Here is a 27331-nt window from a genome sequence, read left to right on the forward strand (position 1 = left end):
CATTTCCTGACTACTCTTTTTGCCTGGACTTGCTGAGAATCAGGGTCTGCTGTCCTAGCTCCATAGCCTCTCACTGGAGGCATGCAGGCCTGGTACAGGGTACAACCTTCCTCTTTCCAGCCAACCTCCAGGCCTGGCTTCTAACTACCCTGCTTCCATCCACCCTCTAGGCGGCCTCTTTTCTTCCTGTCCTGACAGTGCAGTCCTAGCCACCTAAGCCCTCTGAAGCAGTCACTGGAGGGTCAGCTGCTAGACAGAGCACTGAAAAGGCTCCTAAGATTAAGAGTGGAAAGCTTCCTAGACAGAAGAATGTTGAACTTGCATTTTGAGTGGCAGCTGAATTTAATGGATGGAAAACCACAGACTGTCCCTTTCCTGGCACAGGGGCATCAGTAGCACCAGACCCTACCTGGTCACTACCTGCCACCACCAATGTGTACAATTGAAAAGATGCAGTAGGTAGGTTATGAGCCTGCAATCAGCAGTCCTGTAAATTCTATTTTATTAATAAGCTTATTGATGTAGTGGCTATTAAAGACCAGTTCACTTTACCTGTATGGATGAAATCTGCCAGGTTGTGGCTGAGATTCCTTGTCTGCACATGATCGATTTATCTGGGTTCTTTCCTGTGGGCTGGGCACCACCCATGTGTGGAATTTAACCACCTGAGGAGATGGGTACATGCCTGTGGATGTGAGTATATAGTCATGTCAGTCTTCTTTTTTCTTCCTCTTTTTTCGAGGTAGGCTCTCACTATGTGGTCCAAGCTGGCCTTAAACTCATGGTAATTTTCCTCCTTCAGCCTCCTCAGTGCTGGATTACAGGTATGTGCTACTCTGTCTGCCCTTTGTTTATCTTTAATTATTTGTTCTTTTTCCAACAAGAGATCTATATGTAGTCCAGGTTAGCCTCAAACTCATGATCTCCCTGCTTCCGCTTCCCAAGTAATGGGGTTATTACAGTGGTTCTTAACCTTCCTAATGTGTCTACCCTTTATAGAGTTCCTTGCCAGGTGGTAATGGTGCACACCTTTAATCCCAGCACTTGTGAGGCAGAGGCAGGTGGATCTCTGAGTTCAAGGCCAGAGTGAGTTCCAGGACAGTTGGGGGCTACACAGAGAAACTCTATCTTGAAAAATACAAAGGAAAACAAAACAGTTCCTCATGTTGTGGTGACACATAACCATAAAAATTATTTTCATTGCTGCTTCATAACTAATTTTGTTGCCATTATGAATCATAATGTAAATATCTATGCTTTCTGATAGTCAGCCCCTGTGAAAGGATTGTTCAACCCCCAAAGGGGTCAGGACCCACAAGTTAAGAACCACTGGGTTTGCCACTATGTCCAATTAGGTCAGTGTTGGCAATGGGTGTATGTTATGGCTATTCTTGGTTGTCAACTTGACTACATGTGGAATTAACTAAAACCCAAGCACCTGTGAGGGATTTTCCTTAATTAAAAAAAAGTGGGAAGACTCACTTTTAATCCAGATGTTTTGAGGTGGGGAGATCCACCTTTAACCTGGTCACACCTTCTGCTGGCAGCCTGTATAAAGGACACGAAAGAAGGAAGCTCTCTCTTTGTCTGCTTGACCTCACTCTGCTGGCAAGTCCATTCCTTCACTGGCATTAGAGCCTCCTTCAGGATTCCAGCATAGACTGAAGACAGACATACATGCAGGCAAAACACCAATTCGAATTTAAAAAAAAAAAAAAAAAAAAAGTGGTGTGTTGGTGCATGCCTGTGACCCAGTACTTGGGAAGTGGAGACACAAAGATTGGAAGTTCAAAGCCAGCTGTGAAACACCAATACCAACAACAAAAAGGCAGAAGGCTCCAGCACGGTGGCAGAGCACTATCAAACAAGCTCAGGGCTTAGTTCCATCACCAGCACCACACAAAGCAGTGGAAGAGTCCCACAGCACCTCCTCCCTAACACAGGCCTCACTCCACACAGTACACAACTATAGCCACATAACCATATACTGCTCCCTACCATAAATACAGTCATACAGCTACCAACAGCACCCACTTATACATGAGAGCAAACTCACATACTACACAAGCCCTCACAGGTAACTAAAACATGAATGATTTGGAAACCTGACAAAAATCAGCAGCCCCTCTAAACACTGTCTTAGTCAGGGTTCTCTAAAGGAACAGAACTCGGAGAGGGGGAGAGAAAGAGAGAGAGAGAGAGAGAGAGAGAGAGAGAGAGAGAGAGAGAGAGAGAGAGAATTTGTTAAGAGTGTACAGACTGTGGTCCAGCTAGTCCAATGGCTGTCTACCAATGGAAACTCCAAGAATCCAGTAGTTGTTCAGTCCATGAGGATGCTGGCAGCTGAGGGGTGGGCTCACCCTCTGATGGGGGGAAGGGTGTTGGGTCTTTCCCTCAGGCTCCTCAGTCCAGTTGTGAAAGGGCAGCAGTGGAACCCAGGTCCCCTTGGCTCTGATGAGGAGGCAGGAAAGGCCACAAAGAACATGGATTTTTCTTGGCCATTGTGGCTTTTTGTAGCAATACTATATTTCATCTGGTAAACAGCTGTGTGTGGCAGGCCTATTGTATGCGGGCACTGAAATTATCTGTTGTCTGTATGAGCACTGCCCATAATGAGGGCTGGCCAGGGTAGGAGACTGTAATTGAAGAGCCTACCGACCTGTGTTGGCATGCACTCATGCATTCATGTGTGAGAATGCACCTTGGTCACAAGCCAAGAGGAGGCCAAGAAGGGTGCAGTACTTCTCATGGAAACGGGAGTCCAGGCTAGGCTAGGGGGCTAATCTGGGGACCGTGGAAAGGCTCGGTTAGTTAGAGCCGCTGATTACTACAGAGTCTCTGGGCTCCTCGCTGTAACTCAGAGCTGTGTACAACTCAAGTAGTCAGTCTCCTCTCCCAGTGCTCTTCCCTTCCACCCAGCTTCTCCAGCTTTGGCCACAGCTTCCTTTGGAATTCTCCAGGCTCTGTCCCAGGGGATGCCTAGAGCCTCCACACAACACAGCTGCCTCAGGCCCCACCTGCCATCTCCTCTTAGCCCTTTTGTTGTCCTAAGCACCCCACCTGGACTGAAGAAAGCACTAAAGGGATGAAATCAGAGGACAGGCCCTGTTTCTCCCTCCCCTTGCCAGACAGCATTCAGTATTAATGCATTCATTCACTTACTCATGTGACTAGTATTTCTGAATACCCGTTAGTAACCAGCTACAGCTACTATGCTACATGGATGTTGGCCCATATGCAGCACACAAACCTAATTCCTATTGTTTTGTTTTGTTTGTTGTTACTATTTTTGAAACAGGGTCTTGCTCTATAGTCCAGGATGACTTAGAATTCATTACATAGCCCAGGATGGTCTCCAGCTCATGGCCATTTTTCTGCCTTAGTCTCCTAAGTGCTGAGATTACAGGCATGAACCATCACAACCAACGGCTTCAGACTTATTTTGAAGTCTACCCATTGGTTAGATTGTTGGGGTAAATACTTTGGCAGTTCATCCGAAATTCCCAACTTTATCATCCTAGATGGCTGAAGCTTTCCTCACCACCTTCTTACCATTCCTCTTGGCTTTGTCTCATGTGGGAGCAGGGCTTCCTGGTTATGCATCCTGGCTTAAGTTTAAATCCTTACTGTGGCTTTAAAAAAGAAAATTCAAGGGAGGTGGTGGTGGTGGTGGTGGTGGCGGCGGCGGCGGCGGCGGCGGCGGCGGCGGCGGCGGCGGCGGTGGCGCACGCCTTTAATCCCAGCACTTGGGAGGCAGAGCCAAGGGGATCTCTGTGAGTTCGAGGCCAGCCTGGGCTACCAAGTGAGTTCCAGGAAAGGCACAAAGCTACACAGAGAAACCCTGTCTCAAAAAAACAAATTAAAAAAAACCCAAAAAACAGAAAATTTATGCGGTGGTGGTGGTGGTGGTGGTGGTGGTGGTGGCGGCGGCGGCGGCACACACCTTTGATCCCAGCACTTGGGAGGCAGAAGACAGCCTGGTCTACAGACATGGTTCCAGGACAGCCTGGACTGACTACAGACCTGGTTAGTTCCAGGACAGCCAGGACTATAGACCTGGTTAGTTCCAGGACAGCCTGGACAACACAGGGAAACTGTCTCAAACCAAACAGCACAAATAAACAGAGTAGTGGCTCAGTGGGTAGGATGCCAAGCCCCAAACCTACCTGAGTTTGATCCCTGGAACCCACATGGTAGGAGGAGAGAACTGCTCCTATGGTGGTCCTCTGACCTTCACATGTGCCACCCCTCTCCCAAGATGTAAACAAAAGAGATGACTCCTCTTACCCCCCCCCCCCCCCCATACCCCACTAAACTTTCTGTTCACTCCTGGCCCATCTTGTCTTCCCCCTAGTCCTCTGTAACACCTGAGACACAATCCTGAGCAGTCCCTATGGGGACTGCCCTAGGCCTGCCTGTGTGGGCCAGTGTTGGGGGCACAGCAGGGAGTTAGATTCTGGCACTGTCCTCTGTGGAGGTTGGCCCTAGAAAGGATACTCCTCTGCTGGGGAAAAACTGATATACATAGAAGGTGTGAAGTCCAGCTTCTTACCTCAGCTTGGAGAGGAGGATGTGAGATGTTCAGGGGAAACAGCATGCCAGGTAGAGATAGCTGGAGCAGGAGCCTGGCTGGGGCAGGACAAATGCTTGCTCCCTTGAGGGTAGAGGCTTGAGTCTAGAAAAGCGAGCAGAAGTTTGTCTCCTGCCTAACAAAAGCCACTGGTCACCATTGGCAATCTAAGTTTGAGATATTTATTGGGGTCCTACTGTGTGCAGGACCCAGGAGTCAAGGCTGTTTGTGTGCTCAGTAGTAGTGGGCCCTGGGGGGTAAGCCTCTTCTGAGTGCCTGGAATCCTACCATGCCTGGTCTTTAGACATAAATTGGCCCCACCCTTGTGTTTACCCCCAGATGTCCTTGCAGGTAAATCAGCAGGCTACCAGGGTCATTAGGTGGCATCCCATCCGGGCAGACAGTGTACTCTGATTAATGAGGTGGTAGAAACCTGGAGGAATGTCTCTACTGGCTCATCTCAAGACCCTGTCCAGGCTGGCCAGGGAATATGTACAGCCCGTGTTACCCTGTGGGTTGAGTACTTCCTTGTACCTGAAGCTCTTGGTGCCTTATAGCTTGTTACCATCTTGAAGTGGATCCTGCTAATATACCCTGTATATAGGACCACTGAAGCTATTAAGGAGAAGCAGAATGCCCAGCATCACTCAGCTGATTGGACAGCTGACAGTCCATCAGAATGGACTTTAGATCCAGACCTGCAGTTTCTCTTAACCTGTGGGTTCTGGAGGTGGGATGTGTCAGGTGCTCAATAAATGCACTGGGATGACTGGATGACTAGGACAGCGAGCAGTGCCCATCCCCTCCTGGCCTCCCATCCTAGGAATTGGGTAGCCATTAAACAAACTCAAGGACTCAGGTCTCCAGGCAGAGGAGGGCTCTCTGGACACTAGGGAGGGTCCACTTCTGCCCTGTGCTATCTGCTTCTGGAGGATGACTGCCCATGGAGGTACTGTGGGGTGGGGGTGCTTTTTGATTAAGCCCTTAATGTGAAGAGCTGTTTGAACGCATGCTTGTAACAGCTGGAAAAGGGACCTGCCTCCTAACTTGTGATGGGGGGCCAGCTTCAGCTCAGAAAACTGTGAACTGTGCTTCCGGGGCTCTGTTATGGAGACACTGATTGCTATGACTCCAGTATTTGTTGGGTACATATATTCATGTTGAAGACATATAGGTGTTAGGAATTTGATCACACCCCCACTTTATAGGCTCAAAAGCCATGAAGATAATAGAATTGGGTCTTGTATTTTTCTTATTACATTTTATTTGTTGTGTGTGTACATATGTGTGTGTATGTGTGTATGTGTGCATGTGTGTGGAGGTCAGAGGACAACCTGTGAGAAACGGTTCTTTTCTGCTATTCGAGTTCTAAGAAGGCACAACAACAAGCACTTCTACCCACTGAGCCATCTCAAAGGCCCTTGCTGGGTCTTTTAAATTCCAGTGATGATTTTCTTTGTTCCTCGCTGCTCCCCAGACCCCTTATACTCACCGCCCTCTGTGGTTTATGAAGGCGGAAGTCTGCGTATGGAATCTTGGTGTGGAGTCTTATATCTTTTGTGCCTCTTTGGCCTCCCTGGCAGAGCTGTCCCTGGAAGGACTGAACTGGCCAGCAGCCAGCCCAGCTCATCAGAATACAGCCTGCTGAATGGAACAGGGTCTGTGGACCCAGGCTGGGGGGGCTGTTGTATCCAGGCTTGGTGGTGGAAGCCAAGGGCTGGCCACCATTGGGGTGTGTAGGTATCTAGAATTACCTGGAGCAGGTTCCATGTGGGCCAGTTTCTTTCAGGCTGTGTGACCTTAGTGTGTCTCTGGGCTGTAAACTTCAATTGTCTTATGGAAAGTGGGGACATTCTGAATGGGGCCTGAACATTAGGCTACTGTGAGTAGTCAAAGAATCTTTCACTTCAAGTCCTCTGCTCCAAATCTAGGCCATAGGAAGCTTCCAGTAAATTCTTTTGCTACTCCTGCGTGATATGGTGGGAAGCATTACAGTTAAGACTGTATTTACTCAGGAGCATGTGGCCTGTTCTGGCCTTGTCAAGCAAAAACACTTCATAGCTAGGGTGGGATTCCTTTTCTCAAAGGTCATGGCTACTGTACAGTGAGAGAGATCCTCCTTACCACCCTAGTGGATATGGATTGTGTTTTGAACCCTTGGGCTTTGGAGGGTGGGTCTGTACTACCCCCCCCCCCACCCCCCCGCCAGGGCTTTACTATATAACTCTAGCTTCCCTGGAACTCAATGAGATCTGCCTGCTTCTCAGCCTCCAGAGTGCTAGGATTAAAGAAAGGCCTGGTCACAACACCAGACATCACCTATTTTTTGAGACAAGGTTTCTCATTTAATCTGGAGTTTGCTGAAGAGGCTAGGTCGGCTGGCCAGCAAGCTCCTGGGATCTTGTCTCTCTCTTTCAGCTCTGGGTTTACAAGCATGTGCTACCGTGACTGGCTTATTCCATGCACGCTAGATCCAAATTTAGGTCCTCATGCTTGCAAGCAAGAGCTTGAATCATTAACAGGTCTCCTTAGCCCAGGCATCTGAATTCCTCCCGTTGTTTTTGATAAACTATCTGAAAAAACAATTTAAGGGAGAAAAAAGTTTAATCTGACTCACTGTTCATGACTTTCCCACCATGAGCAACTGGCCACATCCTAGCCGCAGTTAAGAAGTAGAAAGCAGCATGGTGGCACACACCTAAACTGGAGGCAGGCTGATTCCTGTGAGCTCAAGGCCAGCCTGGTCTACATAGAGACTTCTAGGCCATCCAGGACTACATAGTGAGACCCTGTTTCAACAAGCAAATACACAAACAAAACTCAGCAGAAAGCAATGGGTATGCTCAGTCCCCCTTCCACTCTATACAGCACGGGATCCCCTGCCCAGGGAAGCCTCATCCGCAATTAAGATGAGTGTTCCTGTATGAGTTTACCTAATGAAGATAATCTCCACAGGCTTGCTCAGAGGCCTACCTCTCAAGTGATTCTAGAGCCTGTCATCTTGAAAGTAAACACTAAAGAGTCTCACTTTTTACCCTAGGCTGGCCCACACTGCAGTCCTTCTGCCTCAGTCTCCTGAATGCTGGGATTATATGAGTCACTGCACCTGACTAGTGGAGATTGAACCTAGGGTCTCAAACTGCTAGGGAAGCTCTCTACCACTGAACTGCATCTCCAGCCCTGTTTTACTTTTTTGTTTGTTTTCAAGACAGGCTCTCGCTATGTAGCCCTAGCTGCCCTTGAACTCACTCTGTAGACCAGGCTTTCCTTGAACTCACAGAGATCTGTCTGCTTTTTGCCTCCTGGGTGCTGGTATTAAAGGTGTGTACCACTATACCCCACTCTTTTTTTTTTTTTACTTTTTATTTTGAGATGATCTCACACTGTAGCACAGATTTGTGATCCTCCTGCCTGGTGTCCTGAATAGTTGGGATTACAGGCCTGTGCAACCAGGTCTGGCTAAACTCTGGACATTTTGTTACAGCAGCATAACATATACCCATCCTGACTGATAAACCTCTCCCTACCTCTAATAATTTTTTTTTTTTTTTTTAAATTTTATTTATTTTTTATTATGTATACAGCATATATGACAGCAGGCCAGGAGAGGGCGCCAGATCTCATTACAGATGGTTGTGAGCCACCATGTGGGTGCTGGGAATTGAACTCAGGACCTCTGGAAGAGCAGTCAGTGCTCTTAACCTCTGAGCCATCTCTCCAGCCCTTTTTTTTTTTTTTTTTTTTTTTTTTTTTTTTTTTTTAAGATTTATTTATTTATTATGTACACAGAAGAGGGCGCCAGATCTCATTACAGATGGTTGTGAGTCACCATGTGGGTGCTGGGAATTGAACTCAGGACCTCTGGAAGAGCAGTTGGTGCTCTTAACCTCTGAGCCATCTCTCCAGCCCCCTGAGCCATCTCTCCAGCCCCCCTCTCCCTACCTCTAAACTTGATTCCCTAGGCCCTAGGATCTACACAAGGGGATAGGGAGCTGGGGTAGACTTGTTGAGAAATAGAACTCTACTATGAACTTCTTTCTAGAACCTTAGACTTGTTCTTTTTTTTTTTAACTTACCTATTTTATTTATTTTTTTTTGTTTTTGTTTTTGTTTTTGTTTTTTTCGAGACAGGGTTTCTCTGTGTAGCTTTGCGCCTGTCCTGGAACTCACTTGGTAGCCCAGGCTGGCCTCGAACTCACAGAGATCCGCCTGCCTCTGCCTCCCGAGTGCTGGGATTAAAGGCGTGCGCCACCACCGCCCGGCAACTTACCTATTTTAATTTCATGTACATTGGTGCTTTGGATGCCAGACCCCCTGAAACCGGAGTTACAGACAGTTGTGAGCTGCCATGTGGGTGCTGGGAATTGAACCCAGGTCCTCTGGAAGAGCAGTTGGTGTTTTAACCACTGAGCCATCTCTCCAGCCCCCACCCCCTTTTTTTAATTTTTTTTTGGTTTTTTGAGACAGGGTTTCTCAGTGTAGTTTTGATGCCTGTCCTGGATCTCACTCTGTAGACCAGGCTGGCCTCAAACTCACGGAGATCCACCTGCCTCTGCCTCATGGGTGCTGGAATTAAAGGCGTGCGCCGCCTCCACCACCTGACATTAGACTTGTTCTTTTATTGTGTTCACCTTTCTACTAATTTGTTTCTCTCATTTATTTTTTCAAAAATGGTTTGGTGGAGTTAGATGGCTCAGCCATTAAGAGAGTTTGCTGTTGAAGAATGAGGACCTAAGGCTGGGCAGTGGTGGTGCATGCCTTTAATCCCAGCACTCGGGAGGCAGAGGCAGGATGATCTCTGTGAGTTCGAGGCCAACCTGGTCTACAGAGCAAGATCCAGGACAGGCACCAAAGCTACACAGAGAAACCCTATCTCGAAAACAAAAAACAAAAAATAAAATAAAATAAAGAATGAGGACCTGAATTCATATTCAGCATCCACTTAAAAGCCGTCTGTGGTCCCACACATGACCGTAACCCTAGCACTGAGGGTTGCTGAGACAGTGAATTGCTGGGCCTTGCTGGCTGCTAGCATGGTGGAAAAATACAAGCTCCAGGTTCGGTGAGAGATCTTGCCTCACAGGGACAAGGGAATAGTGACAGAGGAGGACACCAGATGTCTCCTCTGGCTTCCAGGTGCTCATGTGCACATACACCACACACGTATATCTCATACACACATATGCACACATACAAAACCAAACTGTCATGTAAGCACCTATTTCAGAGGCCCCAAGATCCCACAGGACAACAGGGGAGTTGCAGATACGGAGTCTCTGCACGAGCAGAGACTGGACATGTATTCACAGAGCAGTGGGAGGAAAGAGTGGGTTTCAGGGAAGGGTGTGTTTGGGAAGAGGCCTCTGGCAGGAGGTACAAGACGATTGGACCTGGCCAGTAAAGATGGGGCTAGGTGACAGACAGCAGGCTGAAGGGGGACTTGGGTCTTTAGTTCATGGGTTGTGGAGCACCAGTGCCCTGGGTTGAATGCAAGGAGAGTATGCCGAGGTAGAAGGTAAGGTAGCAGGCTGAGGCACGGCCAGTGGGGAAAGTCAGTAGAGAATGTAGAATCAGAGAGCCAAGGGCCTGAGCAATGTCCTGGCTGACATCAGGGTCTGGGTTGAGTATCAGAGGACAGTGAGGACCAGCTAACACATACCAGCAAACCCTTATTTGGGAGGCTTATGCTGAGAGGAGGGTCCACATTCCTTTCCTCCATCTTAGGAGACTTCAAAGACTACCTCAGAATAAGGTTTTCCGGTCTTGAGTGGCAACATTGTGATCCACTCATCAGATACTGGTGGAGCTGTGGCCTCCTGCACAGGGGTAGGATGTGCTCTGTGGCCTGGTGGAGTTTCTGACAGGGCGGTGGGGACACTATGAGGTAGATGGATGGTGGGCAAGCTAGTTGAGTGTGGTACAGAGCATATCAGAGGGACAGAAGCAGGAGTGAAAATGAGAGCGGAGAGGGGCTGAGGAGCAGGGTGACACTTGCAGGTTGAAACTGGGGAGTCGGAGAAGGTATACTGACAGAGCAGCAGCAGGCAAGCTGACACTTAGAGCAGGTGGATGCTCAGGGAGGAAGAGTGCAGGTGGGACAGCAAGGCAGAGGCTCAGGTGGGAGTCTGCTTGCTGACTGCAGTTTGGGGAACAGCAAGGGGTAGGTAGTGTGGCCAGAGGGAGAGAGCTGAGCTGTCTGGGGAGCTCCAGGTTCCCTGAGGACTTAAGCAAGTTCCATTCCATGATGCAGCTCATTAGAGGCTCTGGAGGCTATAGGCATAGAGGTTGCGCCCCCATCAACATCTCCAAGAAGTGGAGGTGGGTGCCCCTGGCCTCTCAGGCTCTGGCTCTTCCCACTTGACCCAGGTTGAGAACCACAAGCAGAAGGGTACTGGGGGAAGGGGCAAGGAGCCCATGACTGCCTCCCAGCCAGTCCCCACACTCCCACAACAAGCTGGATCCCCATGTGACAGCAGTGCTGCTGATGGGAGAGCCTCTGTGCTAGCATCCTGCTAAGAAGCCCTGAGCTAGTAGTGGCTGCCATGCCTCAGGGGAACAGGTGAAACTCAGAGCAGAGACTGGTTGGTCTCTTGGCCTGCCTCTCCAAGCCTTAACCTGTTGAACAACTGGCACTTGAATAATACGCCCCTTGGATCTATCACAGACTTGACCTTTAATTTCAGAGGTAGGGAAACTGAGGCAAGAAAGTGGCCACAGGCTGCTTTGAAGCTACAAGGGCAATACTGGCCTCATCAGAAACAGAACCCCCATGGAAACCTGTGCATTTCACAGGCATGGACTTTGTTGTCATTTTCTCCAGAGACCCAGAGAGGGCTAAGGTCTCCTAGGTCGCTCAGCAAGTTCTCTGCTCACAATGGCCAACCAGGGGTAGTGTAGTTGCACATGTCTTTAATCCTGCAGGAACCAGTGGATCTCTGTGATTTCGAGGTCAGCCTGGTCTACATAGTGAGGGCCAGGTCAGTCAGGGCTACATAGTGTGACTCTCTTAAAAAAAAAAAAAACAACAAAAAAAGCCAGCCTGCTGTTCAAGCTCTCCCAGGGAGCCCTTGTGTACATGGGAGGGAGGAGGGGTCTTATTTCCTTCTCCATCTCCCCACCCCCTCCCCAGATCCCTTCTCTCCATCACACGGTTTGTTTGGAGAATGACTCACAGGAATGCAGCAAAATCCTGAGTGTGGTGTACTGGAAACCTCTCTAGGGGAAACAAGGCTGGGGGAGGGGCCTGAGAGGCCTGGGACAGGGAGCCCTGGCCTGAAAGGAGGCCCTCCTTCCCAGTGGTGTGCTCCAGCAGCTCATCCGGGTTTCAGCCCCTGCCCTTCTGGGTCTGTTTCCCCACTGTCACACAAGTGTGCACAGATTAAGCTTCTTTGTATCCTGATGCACACTGGGTGACTAACAAGCACCTGTTGGCATCCAGTGTGAACCAAATAGACCTTCCTTCCTCCTAGCCTCATGTAGATGGAACTTACCAACTACCACACAGCTAAGGGCCTGCTGCAAGGCTCTGCTAGAGGTCAGGCTACGATGGAGGGGCCTGTCACCTATCCCCTCTCACAGAGCACATATGTATGACCCTGGAAACCATGGGATGAAGAAAGTGCTTATGGCAGCAGAGCTTAGTATGCCTGGGAAGGCACAGCAGTTGGAGAGCATCTAGGACTGGTGGACGGGGCCATTGGGCAATGTCAGGCAGTGGCAGCAGTAGAGGAAACATGGGTCTCCCTGGAATTCATTGTCTCCCAGGCCACCCTTTCAAGGCCTGCTGATGGTGGTCCTGCAGGTGTATAGCCCTATGTGACCACATCTGTGCTTTCTGTGGAAATGAAGTTTGGATTTTATGTGATCTCTCCTGACTCAAAGGCCATCTCAACTAATAAAATGCAGATTGTGGCTGGAGCTGCCATGTGTCTGCAGGTAGAGGACTGCCAGTGTCCAGTGTTTGGATGCTTAGAGTTTTCATGGACGTCTATCATATTGCATATATAATTGGAAACTGCCCAGTTACCAAGCTGAGCTCCAACTCTGTGCTAGGTGCTGAGTGAGACAGTGTTCCCCAGGACTTTCATTTCAGCTCGAGAGAAGGCAACAGACAGATGTGTCCAGTGGTGAGTGTTGCAAAGGAAAAGCAGGCCTGCAAGAACAGAGGAGTTAGAAGTACACTCTAGGAGAATGGAAGCCAGAACCAAGGCCCTGAGGGTTACACTGGTGTGTGCAAGACACCACAAGGAGGCTAGTGTGACTGGAGCAGGGGGACTGGCAGACAATGGGAGGAGGAGAGGCCACTACACTTGGAATGTTATTCCAAGTTCAGTATTTGTACTTCACGAGCATGGAGGAGGTGACAGTGGACCCTACCATCCTGGCCTCCCCAGCCCTGGCAGCACCCCACATGCAGAGTGCATAACACATAGGGGATAGGGACCATGAAAGGGTCTGAGTGAGCAAGGAGAAGATATGACCTCTGTTATGCAGGTTGTGTGGCTGCCATAAAGTCTGTAAAAGGGGCAAGGAGGTCAAGAAGGGCCTCCATCCCCTCTACAGTGGGGGTGGAGAGGGGTGTCACAACGATTGAGTAAACTGTGGTGTAAAATCTCTCCTTGGAGTCAGGGATTGTGCATGCCTACAATCCTGGCGTTCAGGAGACTGAGCAGGGAGAATCGAGTTCAGAGCCCTCAGCTGCACATTCAATATGAGGCCAGTCTGGGCTGTATAGGACTTGCGCGGGGGTGGGGGTGGGGGGTGTTCCCTAAACTAACCAGTGAACAAACAGAAAGAACCAAACCCCCTATAATTGTAAATATCAAGCATAAGGAAAACCTTGGGGACCATAGAAATGATGAGTGCATAATGCTTGGTGAAAAAGAAATCGAAAAGCGTACATCAGAAATACTAATGCTTAAGTCAGGTGTGGTGGCACAGCCAGGGCTGTGCAGAGAGGCACGTCTCAAAAAACCAAAAACTCAAAAAACAACAAGCCAACAGTACTGTGGCCAGGTGTGGTGGCGCACGCCTTTAATCCCAGCACTTGGGAGGCAGAGGCAGGCAGATCTTTGCATAGGCCAGCCAAGGATTCATAGTGAGATCTTGTCTTTTTTTTTTTGTTTTTTTTGTTTTTTCGAGACAGGGTTTCTCTGTGTAGCTTTGCGCCTTTCCTGGATCTCGCTCTGTAGACCAGGCTGGCCTCGAATTCACAGAGATCCGCCTGCCTCTGCCTCCCGAGTGCTGGGATTAAAGGCGTGTGCCACCACCGCCCGGCTGAGATCTTGTCTTAAACAAGCAAAACATCAATGCTGGATGTGAAAGGCCATAGAAATGTCTAGGAAAACATGATAGGATAACTCATGACCTCACAGCTATTGTGGCCTCTTAAGACCTGGGCAAGATCAAGCCAATTGATATTCTAGTATGGAAGGGGAAGAGAGGCTCATGAGCCCCACCCCTAACTGAGGAGCTACTGAAGATGGCTTCTGGAGGAAGGAGACTCGGTTTTCTTTAAGGGTATGGCCCTCTGATAGGTCACCTAAGCTCCGATGTATGGTCTCACACCCATGAGTATATGGCTAGCACACGTTTGACTCTGTTTGTTATTTAAAAAAAAAAAGTTAGGAGGGAATGAGGAGATAGGGATGAATCTTGGAGGAATTAGGAAGAGAAATGAGGTGAATATGATTAAAACACTTTTTTTGTTTGTTTGTTTTTTGTTTTTCGAGACAGGGTTTCTCTGTGTAGCTTTGGAGCCTGTCCTGGAACTCACTCTGTAGTCCAGGCTGGCCTCGAACTCACAGAGATCCGCCTGCCTCTGCCTCCCAAGTGCTGGGATTAAAGGCGTGGGCTGCTGCCGCCGCGACCCCCCCCCCCCCCCGATTAAAACACATTTTAAGAAATCCTCAAAGAATTAATGAAAATATTTTTTAAAAATCAAAGAGGGCACTAATAATGCTCTAGTTTTATTTATGTATTTTTTTGTTGCTGCATTTACAAGATTTTAAATAAAGGAATTCTATCCAAAGATATAAAGAGAAAGAAAGGTCCAGAGCAGGCAAGCGTGGTGACCTTGGCCTGGGCTGGGGGAGGGAGGAGACCTGAACAACTACCAGGTAGCATTCTGAAATGAGGTGGCAAGAATAGTTGAGCGACTCTGTGGATGAACCAAACCTCTCTTGACTTGGGAATTTTATTTGAAGTGTCGAAGATCGAACCCAGAGTCTCATGCAAACTACACACATGTTCTTTCACTGTTACATCCTAGCCCTTGAAGAAGTGAAGTTTCTAGTATGTGAACTACATCTCAGTTGAAGGCATTTTAGTGATGAAAATTTCTAACCCAAATTGAAGTATGTAGAAGAAATGACCCGAAAGAGTTGATAGAAACTCATAGAGCGAGAGCGGCTTGGAACCTTTGTTTTCTTTCTACTTTGTGTACTTCCTCCTTAAAAAAACTCCTCTAGAAAAATACATATTCTGTGCACTAAGGAGGGGCTTGGCTTCTCATCCAGTCCTGCTGTGTGAGATCCTGGAGCAGCAGTGCTTGCCCTGGCCCAGCTCTGGCCCTCTGGAATCCACTCCTGCCCCTTGGCTGCAGTGGCGTCCGGAGGCCCTGGCTGCCGTCAGTCCCCTCTGCTAGTGCCCGGCTCTGGCAGCTGCAGCCTTCTCTGCTTACATGGCTTCCTCCACAGGCCACTCACCCCACAGTTGCTGCCTGCACCTTCCATTTCTGGGCAGCTCTGCCAGTAAGCAGGCTCTTCCTTATTTGGAGGTAGAATCTCACCCTGGCTGCCACCTTTCTCAGCTTTAGCCCCTTTGAACCCCAGTTTCTGGCCCGATCAAAGGGCCTCCAGTGGCCATTTGAAAAGATAAGACACTGTAGCCCAGAGCATGTGTTGGTAGTCACTCAGCATTGGGACCAAGTATAGTAGCTTTTGACTTGAAAGCACAGGGTTTCCAAAGTCAGTGTTCAGACCATCACCACAAAACTGGAATTTGATACTGAGCTCAGATGGAAGACTCAGATCTCACAGAGCAGGAGGAAATGACGATTGTCAGGAATGACATTTATTGAGGTCTTATGACATGGCAAACCCAATGGTGACTAATTTCTGTTCATCCTTTACATGATGAATTCCCTGCCATTCTTCCCATTTTAAAGGTAAAGAAACTGAGGTCTAGGAACACAATGAACTTCAGTTTCCATACTGACATACTTGGAGAATTATATATTAATATTAACTTTTCATTACCATAACATGATATATGAGGTGGGCGACTTTAATAGAGGTTTGTGCAGGAGGGGGGAAGAGGGGGAACTTTGGTATGTAAAATGAAAATAAAAAATTTTTCTTAATAAAAAATGAAAAAAATGGAGGTTTGTTTTGAGCCCACGGGAAGAGCATTGCACAGGCCCTGGTGTGTCAGCATGGTGGCAGTGTGTCTGGCTCTGGTCTCTTTCTTATCTCTCTATAAAGACATCAGGATACAATCATGAGACTTTCATTCCATTGATCTAATCAAACCTAACACTTCTCAAAGGCTCCACCTCCAAATGCCACCGTGGGATTAAGTTTCCATTTCCTCATGCAATTGCCAGGTGTCTTAGCTACTTTTCTATTGCTATGTAGAGACACCATGACCAAGGCAATTTATAGAAGAGTTTACTGGGGGCTTGCTTACAGTTTCAGAGGGTCAGCCATGACCATCATGGTGGGGAGCACGGCAGCAGGCAGGCATGGCTGGAGCAGTAGCTGAGAGCTCACATCTGACCCACAAGCACAAGGCTAGTTGGGCATGGTGTGGGCTTTTGAACCCTCAAAGCCCACCCCTAGTAACACACCATTTTCAACAAGGCCCCGCATTCCAATCCTTCCCAAATAGTTCTTCTTACTGAGGATCAAGCATTTAAATAGATGAGCCTATGGGGGCCAAGCTCCTTCAAAACATCACAACTGGAGACCAGGGGGTAAATTCCTTTATGAGTTGGGAGGGACTCAACCATATCCAAACCAAAGGCCTACCAACAAACAGCCTTAGAGTGAGAAACAGGCCTGGGAGAAACATGGCTGGCAGACTTGGTTCTTTGCCCTGTCCATTCTGCAGTTAAGGGCCTGGGATCTGTATTGTCACCTCACCCAGGTAGGCTTGAGTGGCCTCTTTTCAAGAGTGTCACCAGCATTTAGGGAGAGACAGCAGTGCCATTGTATTTCTGGCCTTCACAGAAGAGACCATGCTCTACGTCTTTTTGGAGCCTTCAGGGAGTGGCTCAGCCTCCCGGTCACCTAGGCCGATGTCTCTCTCCTGTTCTCCAAGCTGCAGTTTCAATATTGCTCCAGAGGACTCTGAACATATGCCTCAAAAGTTTGCTGTGAGGTCCTATGGGGGATGTCTGGCAGAGTGGGCAACCAGTTCTGCATGTCACCCTTCCTTTAAAAAAAAAAATCACCCTTGTACTGTGGCAGAATTGGTTTTCTCGATCTACCTTGTGTATCCCGGGATTGAACCCAGGTCATCAGGCTTGGTAGCAGACCCCTTTACTTGCTGAGCCATCTCACTGGCCTCAACTACCTTTCCTTTGAACTCAACCCAGGAGATTCTGGAGGAAGCTAAGCTGGGCAGAAAATTGGAACAGACATCCTGATCTTTTTCTCCTCTTCCCAGATTTGTGGTAGATCATCACACAGCTGACTATGAAAGTCCTCCTCAGGAACTCTGTCTGACCTCCCAGGAACAGATTCTTTTTATGGTACTGGGAACTGAACCCAGGCTTTGAGCATGCGGAACCAAGGGTCAGGTGTTTGTTGTTTGGTTGTTTTCAACACAGCCTTGCAGCATAGCCTAGACTGGCCTAGAGCTGGCAATCCTCCTGCCTCTGCTTCTGAAGGCTGAGATGACAGGCCACACCAGGGTCAGTTTTGATCAGAACACCCATCTTTCCTTCCTGGAGGTAATCTAAATCTCTGCAGGTTCAAGCAGCTCTCTGGCCTAGTCCCCAGAAGCAGGCTCTGTGAGGGTTCTTCCCTGTGTCCTTGTCCTCCCAGTCTCCCAAAGTCCTCATTGCCCTGGGGCCGGGAGAAGTCCATGGGGATCAAAGGAGGCCAGAGGTCCTGAGCCATCCAGAGAGGCCCACAGGTCACGGAGCTCTGATCCCGCGAGCAGCAGTGTGAAGGCAGATGGGTGGCAGCTGTGTACGTATAAGGTACACCATTCTTTACATTAGAGGAGTGTGCATGTCCTGACTGCACATGCCATATTTATTTTATTTGTTGACAGAGACTCACTTTATAGCCCAGGCTCGTCTCAGACTTGTAGCAATCCTCCTACCTTGGCCGCCCAAGTGCTGAAATTTCACAGGTATGTCACCATACCATCTTCTGCTTTTTTGTTTGTTTGTTTTGGTTTGGTTTTTATGTGCCATATCTAGGTAGACTCCTGTACACATCTCTGTGTATCAGAGTGTTTCCATCTCCGAGGCTTCTGCTTGTAGCCTGCTACTGTTTGACATGGCTGGCCCAGGCCTCTAACCCTCTGTGAGCTGAGTTTGGCTATACCATCTCTTTAGTTCTTTCCAAGTCTTTTCCCTTCCCCTCCCCCAAAAGTCTGTGACTGTTGTCAGGCCTTAAGAGGCCTGGCCAGGACTTGGCCTAACATCCTAGACTTGGTGCTGTCCTCAGTTCCCTGGGCCCTGAAGAGAGGCAGAGGCTGGCATCATCGTTCCCATTCTTGGGCACCTGGGGCCGAGTGGCATCCAGGTGAGGCGCAGTTACTGTGGCAGGCCAGCCTAACCCAACCCAGGTGGTGTGTACATGTGCTGGTTTCTGAGGAGCTGTTCACACATAGGTCTTGACAGTGCTTTCCTGATACAAGCACTCAATTTTCCTTCTGGAAGCCTCCAAACTGCAGGTGAGGCTTAGAGGTGGAGGAACAATCTCTTTGGGCTATGAGGGTAAAGATAGGAGGTTTGGACAGCTGGAAAGGAAGACCAGCTAGGTGACGAAGGAGGGAGGCTGAGAGCCAATGAAAGGGAGAGGAAGGCAGGGAGCAGAGAGAAGGGGTGACAGAACCATGGCCTAAGTGCCAGAGTGGAGACCTAAGGGGTGGGCAGGGTCTCCTCTGTCTTACCTAGGCAGTAGGCCCTTCTGAATTCTCTGCACATCCCCAGGTTTGGGTTCCAGCTGTGATAAAGACATATGTGGCCTAGTGAGGCTGTCCTCCGGGTCTAGCCATGGGTGACAGCCCAGATGGCTTCCTCCTTTCCCTCCGGGCCTCTGTAGCAACTGGCCCCAACCAAATACGTTTCGAGGCTTCCAGAAGTTCACTCAGGCCTGTGATAGAAGAAAAGTTAAGCACCTGCACCCCAGAAGCACTGCTAAGACTCTAAATGGAGAGATCAGCTTCGACTCCCCAGGAAGTGACTCTGCGTTCAGAAGTGATGCTTTAGCTGCAGCTAGAGTTCCTTAGGGTTAGATTGAGAGGCTTTGTTTTAGGATCTGCTCTGTAGGGGCCTAGAGGGGCACTGGCTACCCCCGGTGACCTCAGCAGGCAGGTGAGGAAGGCTGGACAGACGGACAGATGGTAGGGAGACCCACAGATGGAGATCAGAGGCAGCTGAGAGGGAAGACCGCTGCCGAGAGCCTGCTCTAGGCTGGCACCTGCTTCTTCACCTACGTCGGAGAGCCCACCCAGCCCAGGGCAGAGCCGAGACGCGTTTCTGTCCCTAAGTGGGGGCAATGGTCATCTGGGCAGCCTCTACCTTGCTTTTGCCAGCACCAACCCTAGGTACCCAGCTGCTTTTCTGATCCCCACTGTCAGCCTGTGGGACCTGGAGAGGAAGGTGGGCTGGGGACCACATGGACTCTTTGAAAATGTCCCACAAACTATGAATTGGGATGCCCACATTCCCAGGGGCATCACCACCAATTGAGATACAAAGCTCTTTGCTTTCAAAGAGAAACATGTTCTCTGTGTTCTCCTCCCCTAAGGAGTGCTATGTGGCAGAGGGTTCTAGTGTGGACAGTGAGGCACAGGCTGGCAGTGAATGCCCACACCACTGCCACGCTCACTGCTGTCTCCCCAGCATGTTAACTATACCTGGCATGCCAAGTGTACTCCACAGGTAAATGGTAAAGCAGGGCTATGGCAGTAGATTAGCTTGGTCGGTTTGAGAACACATCAGATCTACACCGAGGGAGGTCTGATAGCTAACCTGGGTTGATATACTCATAAAATGATATTGAAGCTCGGAAGTGGGAAGGTAACAGGTTATCTATGTTGGACGCAGGCAGAAGACCATTCATTCATAGGACAGTTAATGAGTAAGAGACCTCTTTGGCATGATGAAGTTACTAGATGGCGGGAAGGTAATTAACAGGTAGGAGGGGCATGAAGGCTTTGACTGATGGCTCCTGAGGGATAGGTTCCCATGCCCAGGTGTGAAGCCACTCTGGGTTCACAGCATGGACAGCAGATCACAGAAGCTCTTTGTCAGCTGCCCAGCCAGTCCCATTAGCCCTGCTTTCAGCTTCCCTAGCCCCACACTGAATCTCTTCATGGCAGCCTTCCTACGCTTGAAACACTGCAAGATTCCCCCCAATTGTGTTCACTGTAAAACAGAAATCTTTACAATGGAGTACTGTGTCCTTTGGGTGTGGCCTTGTCCCTTTTTGTCACTCTCAAGTGTAGCCATAAGCTCTCCTGCCTCAGGACCTTTGCTTACTGTCTCACCTGCAGCTTTCCTCTGGTTATCTGAATGGTCACCACATAGCCTTTCAACTATGATCTGAGCCTTGAGTTCCCTGGCATCCAATATAAAAACATAGCTCTCACCCCATGCTCTCAGCCACCTTCCCTGGCTCTATATTTTTTTTAGCACATAAGGGTAACATAACTAGTTGGGCGGTGGTGGCACCTGCCTTTAATCCCAGCATGGGGGGGGGGAGGGAGGCAGGTGGATTTTGAATTCAGACCCAGCCTGGTCTACAGAGTGAGTTCCAGGACAACCAGGGCCACACAGAGAAGTCCATCTCAAAAAACAAACAAAGAATAACATAACTATAGTCAGATACCACTTAACATTTCAGTCAGTAGCAGATTGCATGTACCACCGAGAGTCCTAAGATTGTCTCCTAGTGTCGTTTGCAGATAGGTCTTAGTGTGTGTAAGGACACTACGATGGCACAATGAAATTGCATGATGTATTTCTCAGAATGAATTATGTTGTTGTATATCAGTTACTTCTCCATTCTGTTCCATGCCTGCCTTAGGAGGAAAAGAGGATCATTGAATCATTGTTTCATTTCTTGCTGTAGATACTGCACACAGTAGGTACTAAGCACATATCTACCCAACTAGTAGATGAACACTTTTGCTACCTGGAAGGTTTTTTGTTTTGTTTTGTTTTTTCTGTCCTGGATCTCGAACTGTAGACCAGGCTGGCCTTGAACTCACAAAGATCCATCAGAGTGCTGGGATTGAAGGAGTGTGCCACCACTGCCTAGCGCCACCTGGAAGTTTTAAGGGTATGATTTGGATGTTAGTGACCCAGTCCCTGAAATGGAGAGGCTATACAGAGATTTGAAATTGATATCCCTCCCCCAAATATATGTAGAATACATGTAAAACCCCAGCACGGCAACCAGGCTGACTTCTGAGCCCAGGCTTGCAGACTTTTAGCCTGAAGCTATCAGCCTAGGGCTGTCTGAACTTGACTTCTGAATTTCCTGACACCTACTTATCTTGGGTGTGTGGGTCCATGTCCTTCTCCCTTTGTGTCTGCCTAAGTGTCCCTTGGCTAACCCGTCCCTGGTGGTCTTGTCCTTTGTGTCATGTCCCCTCACCCCACCCTACTGCCCCAGACTTCTCTGTGCTCCTGCTCAAGTCCCCAGCCTTTCCACTGCTCTCTAGCTTCCCTCTCAGTGTGCAGTAAAGCAGCTGTTCAGACAGCCATAGGCAACTATGAGGCTGGCTGGTCAGCCTGCTCCAGGAACTACCCCTCATGGGAAGCACCCACAAAACTCTTCCCGACTCAGTAGGGTCCACCACTCTGCTGTCCCCAGGCAGGACTCACTTAGTGGGAGGCGAAGTCTGAGGCTGGGGACACAGGAGCCCTCCTACTGTGCAGCCCTACATTTGACCACCCCTTGAAGGAAAGTGACTTGTGCTGTAGGCCAGGGCTGCCTGCCACCACACAGAGCCCTGCCCCCAGAGTCTTAGGGACAAGCCAAAGGCTGGACTCATGCAGTTTTGTTTGTTTTTTGGTGTCCCCCCCACCAACAGACTTTCTCTGTGTTCCCTGGCTGTCCTGGAACTCGCTCTGTAGACCAGGCTGGCCTCAAAAATCAGAGAGAGATCCAGAGATCCGCCTGCCTCTGCCTCCCAAATGCTGAGATTAAAGATGTGCGCCACCTCCCAGCCTCATGCAGTTTTAAATGTGAGTCTTGACTGTCACTTTATAAATACACATTGAGTTGTGAATACCACATACCAGATACTGCACTGGGCAGAAGTGAACACAGCCTCTCTTGACCTTTCTATTTGGGAGCTCTACTGAGCAGAGAGGCCCCAGAACAAATAACTACTCCTCTTTTCTTGGGGACAAGTCACCAACTACTACCTCATTCCTTTAGACTCTCAGGGATCTTGAAGAGTACTTATGGCTAGGTGAGTTATGTAGCCTGACTGAACTCCAAGTCTTTCTAGTCCCCCCCCCCACACCGTGTCGCCTCCCCCTCCCCCCCAAGTGGCTATTAGTTCACAGAGAAGCCATGGACTGAATCAAGGTCACAGACGGAGGGCCTGTTTAACCCTACTTATTTATCATCATCATTCATCACCAAATACTTACTGAATGTCTACCAGGCACCAACCTGTCAATGGAGGACACACCAAGGAACAACCAGGAAAGCCATCTACAAAACAAACAGGGAAATTACATGCTACTTAGAAGTGGGAAGGTGTTCCAGGTTAGCATGTATAGTAAGAAGGGGCACTGTACTGAGGCAAGGGGTAGGATATGACATCAGGAAACTCCTAAGGGCCTGTGTGACCATCAGCCACTGGGAACACTGAAGAGTCAGACTAGGGGAGGAAGACTGGAGAGGTGACTCAGCCAGAGGACCTGTATTTGGTTTCCAGCGCGCACACACGCGCACACACGCACACGCGCACGCACACACACACACACACACACACACACACAGTGGCTTGAAACCATCTTGTTAACTCGTTCCAGGGATCCAACACCCTCTTATCTGCACAGGCACAGGTATGCTCATGGTGCACAGACATACATGCAGGCAAACCACTCATATGCATAAAATAAAATTTAAGTTTCATATTTTTATTTTATGTGTATGAGGTTTTTGCCTGTATGTATGTATGTATGTATGTATGTATACTACATGGATGTCTGGTACTTGGAAGAGGCCAGAAGAGGGTGTCTGAATCCTTGGAACTGGAGTTACAGATGGTGATGAGCTTCCATGTGGGTGCTTGGAATTGAACACCCCCAGCTCCACCCTGTCCTCTGCAAGAGCAGTCAGTACTTGTAACCATGGGCCAGCGCTCCTGTTCTCTCCTCCCTTAAATTGTTTTTTAATTACAAAAATAAAATAAAATAAAATTAAAAATTAAGAAGCAGGGAAGAAAGTCAGCCTCAGCCCTCCAGCAGGGTCCATATCATCTTGTCTGTGCACATCTTGCAGACTTGGCCTTGTAAGTGATTGCATAGAGGAGTAGGTAAGTCAGGAAGTGCTGTTGGTAGTTCCCAGCACTGATCTGTATTGTTATCACCAGACTCGATGGTGCCCACAGTAGGCCATCTGGTTCTAATAGCGCCTCAGGACTGAGTGACATAGGTTCCCAGGCCAGGTCACTGAAGACCAACACTTAAGCATCCCTGCATTTCAAAGGTGGGGAGATTGGACCTTATCCTTTAAGTTTCATCCTGGGCAGAGGTCTGCTCTTCAGGTCACTAAGGAGGTCCCTTATTGCATAGTAGGGCCAGAGGAAACTCAGAAATGCCAAGCATGGCTGTAAATTCTGATTCCCAGTAAAGGGAACAACCTGTATACTCTGGACATTCACTTGATAAGGACATCTGGTTTGTTGTTTCTTTTTGTCTGAGAGAGGGTCTCAAGTATCTCAGCCTGGCCTCAAACTTGCAATATAGCAGATGGCCTTGTATTCCTGCCTCCATCCCCCAAGTGCTGGGATTCCAAGTCAGTCCCCTTATGCCCAACTTGGGATCCATTTTTAAAGCATCTTCCCATTCCAATGGCAGGCTTGGGGTGACTTTCAGGACAAGGACCAGGAGGCACAACAATGGCATCATACACTCCTTCCTAGGCTTCACCAGGTTTCAGGGAGGGCTGGGAGGAAACAGCATCACCTTCCTGCTAGCCTGGTTGGCATACCACCATGGGCAGGGTTGGATGAGAAGGTGTATGGAGACTTCAGTGTGTGCAGGGTGGGGTTTAGTGTCAACTGCTGACCCCAAGTGTAGGAAAGGTAGCTCCTTTCCACAGAGCAGATAGGTGCCTCCTGAGGAGGAAGAGAAGCTATGGGGGAGTGTGATCTGGGTAATCTTGACTTGGAAAACCTGAATGGATATTTGAATGGATGTACAGATGCATAAATGAATGAATGGAGAGATGGATGGAGTGGGTGGGTGGATGGCCGCGTGGGCAGGGAGTGGTTTAGAAAAGGGCTGGTTAGCAAAACTCAGTCTAAGTGCTGCACTTCCTTCATCATGTTCCAAAGGTCTGCCATTTGCGAGGTGGCAGGCCCACCCCCTCCTGAGGTCCAGCCTCAAAGTCCCAGTCTTCTTTGTCTCATCATATTCTCTGGCTATCTTTAGGCACTACCTCCCTCGTCGCTTGCCCCCAGGATGCCCTACGCTTGCCCAGTGCTGCCTCCTTCGCCCCCCCTCCCCAAACCCTGAACCTCTAGGTCTGTGGGGTTGGTCAGAGCCAGGATCTCCCCGGTGCAGTTCTTGTGCAGTGAAGGGAAGCTCGACATGGAGGTCCCCCTCGACCTACCTGTCTACACCTACACCCACACCCCCACACGTCGTTTTTGTGCCCCAACCCCAGCACTACTTGTTCGCACCTTAAACAGCTATTTTGCCTCTGTGGGATTCTCTAGGGTCAGCTTCTGCCTGCCAAGCTTCAGACCCTAGGCGATCACAGGCAGCCTAAGATCCCTGCGTGTGGCCAGAGCACGCACAGGCGCAATGTCCGTACTTTTTCAGTCCCGTGGCCCTACACAGCAGCCAGCCCTGTCGCAAACAAGCCCACACGAATACACAACGCCCTCGGAACACAGCCCACGCAGGCAGCCCCGCCCACGCAGTCACACTACCACCTATAAACAATCGCACACAAACACCACCCCCACGCAACCACTGCATCACTCAGTCCCTCCGAGACCTACCGGCATGTTCAGAAGCTGGTTTCTAGTTAATCCCACCCCACCCCCCACCCCGATCCCCAGCCCGTGACATTCACACGTAGGGCAGAACAGAAATTTATAGCCACACTGATACACGGTCCTGAACGCACAGCCAAGGGCTCACCCGTGGGCTCGTAAGTCACTGGAAAAAAATATTAAAGCGTTCCCTCCCTTCTAGCTTTGATACGCACGCGCGCACGCACAGCACCCCCTTCCTTCCCCGCCCCCACCCCGTCTTTAGGCGCCTAGGAACCTCGCAGCCGTGACCTGGCCTTAGCGGTGAGAGCCGCGGGAGCGTCTCCGCTGCGCCCCCTCCTCCCGCTCGCGCCCAGCTTACCACTCCTCCCTGCCCCCTCCCTCTCCTCCCCTCCTCCGCGTCTGGGGCGCGGGCTGCGCGCAGCCAAGCCCCCTTGTCGCGTGCCCCTCCCCGCGCGCGCCCTTCGCCCGCATCGTGCTAGCCCAGTGGATGTGGCCACAAGGCCGTCTCTAATTACCTCCTGTCCCCCGGCGGCCAGTGAATAATGGCTACTGAGGGCACTCGCAGGCGCTGCTGAGCAGGAAGCGAGGGGCTAGAGGCGCGGCGCGCACGGGAGCGCGAAAGAGAGGAGCGAGCCCAGCGCCGCCGCTTGCGGCGCGCAGAGAAAGGAATCGTGTGAGCGCTCACATTTTTTTCTCCCAAGGATCTCATCTGGCCGTCGGGTACTGGAAGAGGCGAGGGGGAGAGTGCACCATAGCAGAGAGACGGCAGGAAAAAAGGGAGACTACGAGACGCGCCGCGCCGGCGCCCCGAGACCCAGGAGGAGCCCGCAGGTATTGTTGGCGGCGGAGCTTTGTGTCTTAGGCGGGCTGCTCCGGGCGAGGGCTCCCTGAATCCCGGCCCGCCGCCGCTCTCTGACCTGCAGCAGGGCTGCTGATGGGGGTCGCCGCGGGCACCCCTCCCACCGCGCCGCGATCCTTGTTGGAGTTGCGGGTTTGCGTGTTTGGAGGTTTTCCATGTGGGTGGAGGGGATCAGTCTAGGAGAAGGAATTTCTTTTCTTTTCTTTTCTTTCTTTCTTTCTTTTTTTTTTAATGGCCGCAGCAGTTAGGTTGTGATGGGGATTCTCCCCTCCCTTTTGCTCCACAATGCCTTGGTGAGCGGTCTCCGCGACCGAGCTACTCGTGGAAGAATTGGGGCTGAGATGTCGCGGCGGGTGGCCGCAGATGGGGATGCTGGAGAAGGAAGGAGTTCATCACAAGTTCGCAATCTGTGTCCGGAAGCTGGTCTGGCCTGGGAGGGCGTTTCGAGCACCGGTCCTACTGTGAGCAACCAGTGAGAAACTTCCCGAGAGTGCTGTCTCCCGGGGGACAGTTCCCTGGCGCCTCTGGGCGCTACTGCAGCCCCTCCTCTCAGCCTTGGAGCGTTTAAGGTCGCCCCCCCCCTTCCCGACAGCTTCCGGATCTGATGGACTGATCAGCTTCAAACACTTCCCCTAGATACCCCTCCTCATTCCCTGTATAGTGCCCTCTGTCCTGCACCCGCCTAACAAAACAGCCGAGTGACCAACCTGACAATAAAATCTAATGCCTTTGCAGTGAGGGGCAGGGGTCATGACTCAGCCTCTCCTGTGACTGCTGACCCCTGGGCTCTAGGCAGGGGAAGGGAGGCCCCCTTTCTTCCTGTTTGGGATAGAGAGGTTACCACTGGGTGGTGTAGAGAGGAGACAAGTAGGGGTGCCCAGCAGGGAGAGTTGGGGTGCACTGGCTGGGTTGTGGAGTCTGCCCGCCCGGGCTTGACGATTGGCTGATGCCTTTGGGCACGTAGAAGGGCCGCTCTAACCTCAGCCTCCTCCCCTCCTGTACATTGCAGGCTGAGAGGTGATCCCGGAGGTGATGTGTTTGTGTGACGAAGTGCTTGGCTTCCTGAAATCCACAGCAGACACCACTGCTCTGGTGACCCAGAGATCTGATGCCTGCACCTCTCCCTGGGATGAAATGGGGTGAAGGGATACTGAGGGGTGAGGGGAGTGGTAGGAACAGTTCCTTTCCACACTAGTGCCTGAGGGGAAGGAGGTCTATCCTGGAGAATTCCTGGGGACTGCAGTCCAGAAAGGGGGAGGGCTCAGCTCCAAGGGAAACCTCTGGATCAGAGCCTTGGCACTCTAAGCTGTCAGATCTTTTCACTTTTGGGTTTGTGGAGGAGTGTGGGGCTAGCTGGGCGTTATGAACCCCGGCTTTGATAGATTCCTAGTTGAGCAGCTCAGAGGCAAGAGGGCTGGGGTCCAGATATCATAGGCCAGCTGTTCACCTCTCTCCCCAAAGACAGG

The 27331-nt window shown here is 50.1% G+C and overlaps 1 protein-coding gene across 1 annotated transcript in view; it reads left to right on the forward strand.

Moving 5' to 3' along the window:
* The window catches only part of Rai1 (retinoic acid induced 1), a 102762-nt gene that overhangs the window by 11821 nt on the left and 63610 nt on the right, over positions 1–27331 (forward strand). The window contains exon 2 of the mRNA XM_059270800.1: positions 25708–25837. The gene's annotated coding sequence lies outside the window, so the exon portion shown is untranslated. The remainder of the gene's footprint in view (positions 1–25707; positions 25838–27331) is intronic.

This window comes from Peromyscus eremicus, chromosome 8a (genome assembly GCF_949786415.1).
Source record: "Peromyscus eremicus chromosome 8a, PerEre_H2_v1, whole genome shotgun sequence".
Taxonomy (NCBI): domain Eukaryota; kingdom Metazoa; phylum Chordata; class Mammalia; order Rodentia; family Cricetidae; genus Peromyscus; species Peromyscus eremicus.